This window comes from Vombatus ursinus, unplaced genomic scaffold (genome assembly GCF_900497805.2).
Source record: "Vombatus ursinus unplaced genomic scaffold, bare-nosed wombat genome assembly UNPS02014821.1, whole genome shotgun sequence".
NCBI lineage: Eukaryota > Metazoa > Chordata > Mammalia > Diprotodontia > Vombatidae > Vombatus > Vombatus ursinus.
This window is the reverse complement of record NW_020954599.1, coordinates 28,000,487-28,006,546: the sequence shown is the minus strand read 5'-3', so window position 1 is coordinate 28,006,546 and position 6,060 is coordinate 28,000,487.

Here is a 6,060-nt window from a genome sequence, read left to right as displayed (position 1 = left end):
TGTGTGTGTGTGTGTGTGTGTGTGTGTGTGTGTGTGTTTGAGGCAATTGAGGTTAAATGAGTTGTCCAGTGTCACACAGAAGGCATGTGTCTGAGGACACTTTCTGATTTTAAGGATGGTGCTATATCCACTGTGCCCCCCCCCTTTTTTTTACTTTAAAACCAACTTTGTCACTAAAGCCATGAAAAATCTACTGAAATAAGAGGGATAAGTGAACACAAATTAGTTATGTAATTAGTGAATTAATATTCTTTATTTCAAGTTCTGTGACTCTGTATATGTGAGTGATGATATCTTGCACAAACCTTGATGACTCAGTCCATAAACCTTGAGAGTTTTGTAGCCTGAAAAATTAACATTCTATACTTCAAATTATCTAGTCTGGTCCAACATAGATGATCTTTGTGTCTACCAATCTTGATAGGACCTAACTGAGTGTATGCTTCACTTAGAGGCCCGTTGTCATTCTCTAAGACCCTTTGTAAACCCATTACAAACTCCATACCATGATGAGACAACAATTTAAACCTTGAAGGTCCTAGTAGTCAATGTAAGGAATAGGCCTGCTTTAAATGGAACCTAAAAGGACAAAATATCATTCTATCTCATGATATAGTGAAGACATGAGGAATACTTAACCTGAAGAATATGTATTGTTCATGTTTGTTCTTCTTTCTTGAAATGGGCTATGACATCAGGGAAGTGATACCATGACATGCAAATGAAATGGATTTAAGTGAGGGAGGGCTGTCCAAAGGCACCAGCCTCACTTTCTTCTCTGGAGCCATCTGGGTCCAGTGGTAAAATACAGGTCAGGATGACTGGAAATGGCTCTGGATGCAGTGGGAGACTTTGGCCTTAAGAGATATAGTAATGAAATGGTATGTGGAAAAGTGAATAGATTTCTTCTGCATGGCCTTGGTTAAGAATAAGGAATAATAATATAGAAGTTGAAGATGGGAGATTTTATCTCAATATATGGAAAAATAAGCAACAACCAACTCCAAAACTACAACAATGACAACCTTCCTAATATCCTGTCCAAAATGACATGGAATTCCTCAATGAATAAGGGCTTCACTTCACCTGAAGTCTTTAAGCAGATGCTGAAGGACCACTTGTCAGATACTATAGAGCAATGGTCAGCAAACTAAAGACCACAGAACAAATTTGGCCTTCAGCCTGTGTTTATTCAGCTAAGAATGGGTTTCACATTTTATGTATGTTTTTATGTAAAACAAAACAAAACAAAACATTTTTAGCTTATGTTCCATACAAAAACAAGTGGTAAGTAGGATTTGGCCTGCAGGCCAGAATTTGCAGATGCCTATTATAGATTGTATTTACTGTTCAGGTAGGGGTTGGACTAAATGATCTTTGGTATCCTTTCCATCTCTGGAATTCAAAGAAATGACACATAATGTCATCAAAATTAACATTAAAAATGTACCATCATCTAGTACAAAACCGAAAACTGACTGGCTGAAAGTGTAACTTTGGAAATGCTATTTCTTTTTCTTTGTTTTTGGTTTGAGGGAGAAAAAAATTTTCTTTGTATTATAGATTTGCCATGACCCATATTTGTAATGTTGGTTCATTCATTAACATCATTAATTTTTATTATTTAATTTTATTAATTGCTATGTTAATCTAATTATAGACTACTTTGTTTAGGAGACACTCAATAATGAAAGATTACATGCATTAACCCATTTTAATCTTATTTGTAATTCTTTAAAAACTCAGTACACAAAATCTCTGAAGTCTCAAATTTTGCCTGAACAAGGATCTCTCGTTGTAAACCGCCTGACAAATGGAAATCTAGTATTTGCTTAAAGACTATCAGTGAGGAAGAAGTTACAACTTTTGCTTCGGGATAGCCTTAATTCTTAGGTATTTTTTTGCTTCCACTATCATCCTTAATCTACCTCTTTGAAGTTGCCACACCCCGTACCTAATTCTGCCTAAACATATATACATACATACACATATACGTATAACGTATGTGTGTGTGTGTGTATTTCCAGAATATAACCTTTAGCATGTTTGAAGACTGCTATCACAGTAGGTAAACCTTTTCTTCACCAGGCTAAAAATCCATATGCCCTTTAATTGATCCTAAAATGTAATGATGTCAAGTTCTACTCATTCCCTCCTGGATGTTTCCTAACTTATAAATATCAACCCTAAATGTAGTAAACAGAGTGGACTACAATGCTCTATAATGTGACCAGAGAAGCATTTTATGGGACTATCCCCTCCCTAGATGTAGACATTTTACAAAGCCTTATCAAAGCCCGAGATTTCTTTGCCTCTTTTGCTGCAATATCATTCTGAGATGCAATAGGGTATTATGAATAGAAGGATGACAGAAGAATCAGAATGGCTAGACTTAAAAAAAAAGTCATGCATCTGATACACATTAGCAATGTGAAAACGGTGAATCATCTTTCCCTTTTATTGCAGTCAGATTCTAAATGAGGAAACTAGGTAGTACAGCGGATAAAGTCCTGGGCTTCAAGTTAGGAAGATGTGAGCATAAATATGGTCTCTGATACTAAGTAGCTGTGTATTGTTGTTATTTAGTCATTTCAGTGCTGTTTGACTCTTCATGACCCCATTTGAGGTTTTCTTGGCAAAGATACTGAAGTGCTTTGCCATTTCTTCCTCTAGCTCATTTTACAGATGAAGAAATTAAGGCAAAAAGGGCTAAGTGCCTTACCCAGGGTCACACAACTGGCAAGTGTCTGAGGCTGGTTTTGAAACAGGGGTTCCTGACTCCAGACGGGTGCTCTATCTACTGAGCCAACTAGTTGCCCCTAAGTAGCTGTGTGTCCCTGGCCAATTAATTTAAACACTGTCTTCCTTAGTTTCCTCTACTGTAAAATCAGTATCATAATAAAACTTAATTCACCAGTTTGTTATGAGGATCAAATGAGATAATATTTCTAAAGTGCTTAGCACAGAACTACCACATAGTAGGTGTTTGATAAATATTCCCTCCCCTTTTCCCGCTCTAAGAATATCAGTTAAAAGAAAATTACCTATCTGAGTCAGAGATGGGAATACTCCCACATAGATGAAGCCATTGGTCTGGAAAAAATCATACTGTTTACTAATATTGAACTTGTAGTTGATTGAAATCCCCTAGTAAGCAAACTACAGGCTTGCCCACGCACATCCATTTTGTACTTGCGGTATTAATTGTTTTAGCCCCAAATTAAAACTTTTATTCACTGATATTTGAATCCATTGCATTAAATTTCACCAAATGTTCTATCTTGTAAAGATTTTTTTGTATCCTGATGATCACGTTTTATTTATTCTTCTTATCTTTGTGCATCTGCAATGTTGATCATCAAAGATTTAGCCAAACACCATGGATAAAATCCCTGAAGCACTTCACTAGCAGTCTCTTTTGATTTGACATTGAATCATTGTTTTACAACTCTTTCTCTCTAATAATTTAATCATTTCTGAATTTACACAACAGTATTATCATTTATCCTGCATTTCCCCAACACTGATAAGTTTTATGATTTTATTTTCTAAATTAAAGATGAGTTCACTGGCCTACATTTCTTAGCTTCCATCCTCTTAATTTTGGAAAACCAGGACAATATTGATATTAAAGTATTTTCTTAATGAATATAAGAACACAATCTAAAGTATTCACTTATACTTGGATTTCAACAGTAGACGTACTCAGTGAAAACAAATTAAGAAAAAATAATCTCTCTTCCTTTCAGACAAATTCTTTACATTTCTCTAACTGCCTATCAGACTTTTCTTCATTGAATAAAGTTGCATTCCTCAGCATACATTTAGTTAAAATGGAATGCATGTAGGAAAAAAGAATGTTTAGCCTATATATCAATAACAATGTGATATTAAGACTTCAAGGTGGTAGGGGGAGAGGAATTTACAATGCATAGATTTAACATTATGAATAAAGTCTTAGAGGTAGAATGCAGATTGGAATTTGTGGGAATATTTCCACAGTCAAGGAAAGAATTTCATTTATGTTCAGTGAATTTTCACCAGGCTACTTGAGAGTATGATACACATTATCAAGCTAATAGCAATTCTGGCCCTTTTTCATCCTTTCTGAAATGTAATACCAATTTTTTTTTTTTTTTGCTATATGTACCAAGGTTGATTTGGATGATTCTTTTTTTTAAGCAAAGACAAAATTACTAATTAGTATTTGTCTAACTGTAGACCACAAATTCTGGAACATAAGGAAAAGGGAAACATTACATTTGGAGTCAAAAGACCTCAGTTTAAATCCTGTCCCTGCTAGTTAGAAACTTCTGACCTAGAACAAGTTACTTTTCTGAAACTCAGTTTTCTTATTTCTAAAACAAGGAGGTTTTATCAAATGGCCTCTATACTTTCAATCTATTATCCTATGATCAGTTAGTAAATACCTTAAATATCTATAATTTTATTGGCATGAGTATTAACTGTGCTGACAAGGATTGAAGCCTCTTTATACATTAGAAGACAGTTTAATGAATTTTGGTTGAGACGAGTATAATAAGAACAACATCAATAACAACAATGAACGTGTATATGTATATTCATAATGTTAAGCTATAGTTCCTGTTAAATAGGAAAAAAAAGAAAATGAAATTATTTTGTTTAAAGTTGAAATTTATTGATTTGGGGAGACAAATGAAAGGAACACTTCATCTAATTAATAAATTATGGTTCATTTAGCTATTCTTTATCCATATTTAAAAGCACTCAAACTTAAGTGCTGGATCATACTGTGTTATTTTATATTTCATTGATTTCTGTTCCCTTTAAACCTAGAAGCATGTTTCAACTTCAGTACAGTTCTGGATATTTCAGCATTGGCTTCAGTAAATGACAGAATAGGAAAAGTCTGAACTATACTCAATTCAATTCAGCAGCGATTAAAAGTTATGTAAAAGGCTATATTTAGGATCATACTGTGTTATTTCATATTTCATTGGTTTCTGTTCTCTTTAAACCTAGACGCATGTTTCTACTTCAATACAGTTCTGGATATTTCAGCATCGGCTTCAGTGACTCACATTGAATAAGACATTCAATTCAGCAGCAATTAGAAGTCATGTAAAAGTCAATTTTTTGGGATATAAGGAACAGAATTATTTTTAAAAGGCATCTGTTTTTGATTGGACTTATACTGTGAAGGGCCTTAGATCTTGGGATGAGGGGTATGGTTTTTATGTCATAGGCAGTAAGGAGAAATGAAGATTTTTTTGAGTAGCTGAGCAGCAGAATTGAAGGAATCAATTATATGATTCAATTCCTAAACATATCAAGGTAAATTTTCTGTATTATGTAGGTATGTGGGTATGTTTGTATTATATTGTATACATATTTTTGTAGTCAAGAATTAGTCCCAACTAAAGAAGATGAATTGGTATTTTGATGGGCTCCTGGTACTCACTTCATTACCATTAAAAAGTGTCAGGAATCATGTACAGCATGGTGTACTACAATTTAAATGTCAAACTAAGAGGAAAAGAGTATCAAGCCTTAGACAGTATTTCCCTTTGGTAAATTTTATAATGATAATGCACAAGGGGTTTCATTTATGGGAAAACAGGTAGTACATTGATAGAGTGCTGGGACAGGAGTCAGGAAGATCCAAACCCAGACACTTATTACTTACTTGGGAAGTCACTTAACCACTGTTTTTTCTTGATTTCCTCAACTTTAAGGTAGATACAATAATAGCAACTATATCCCAGAGTTGTTATGAAGATCAAATGACATAATATTTGTAAACAACTTAGCCCACTGCCTGTCACATAGTAGATCCTATATAATCTCTCCCATTCTATCCCTCCCATCTTTCTTCCTTCCTTCCTCTTTTCTTCCTCTGTTTTTTATTTCTATTTCTCTTTCTTTTTCTTTCTTTCTTTCTTTCTCTTTCTTTCTTTCTTTCTTTCTTTCTTTCTTTCTTTCTTTCTTTCTTTCTTTCTTTCTTTCTTTCTTTTCTTCTTCTTCTTCTTCTTCTTCTTCTTCTTCTTCTTCTTCTTCTTCTTCTTCTTCTTCTTCTTC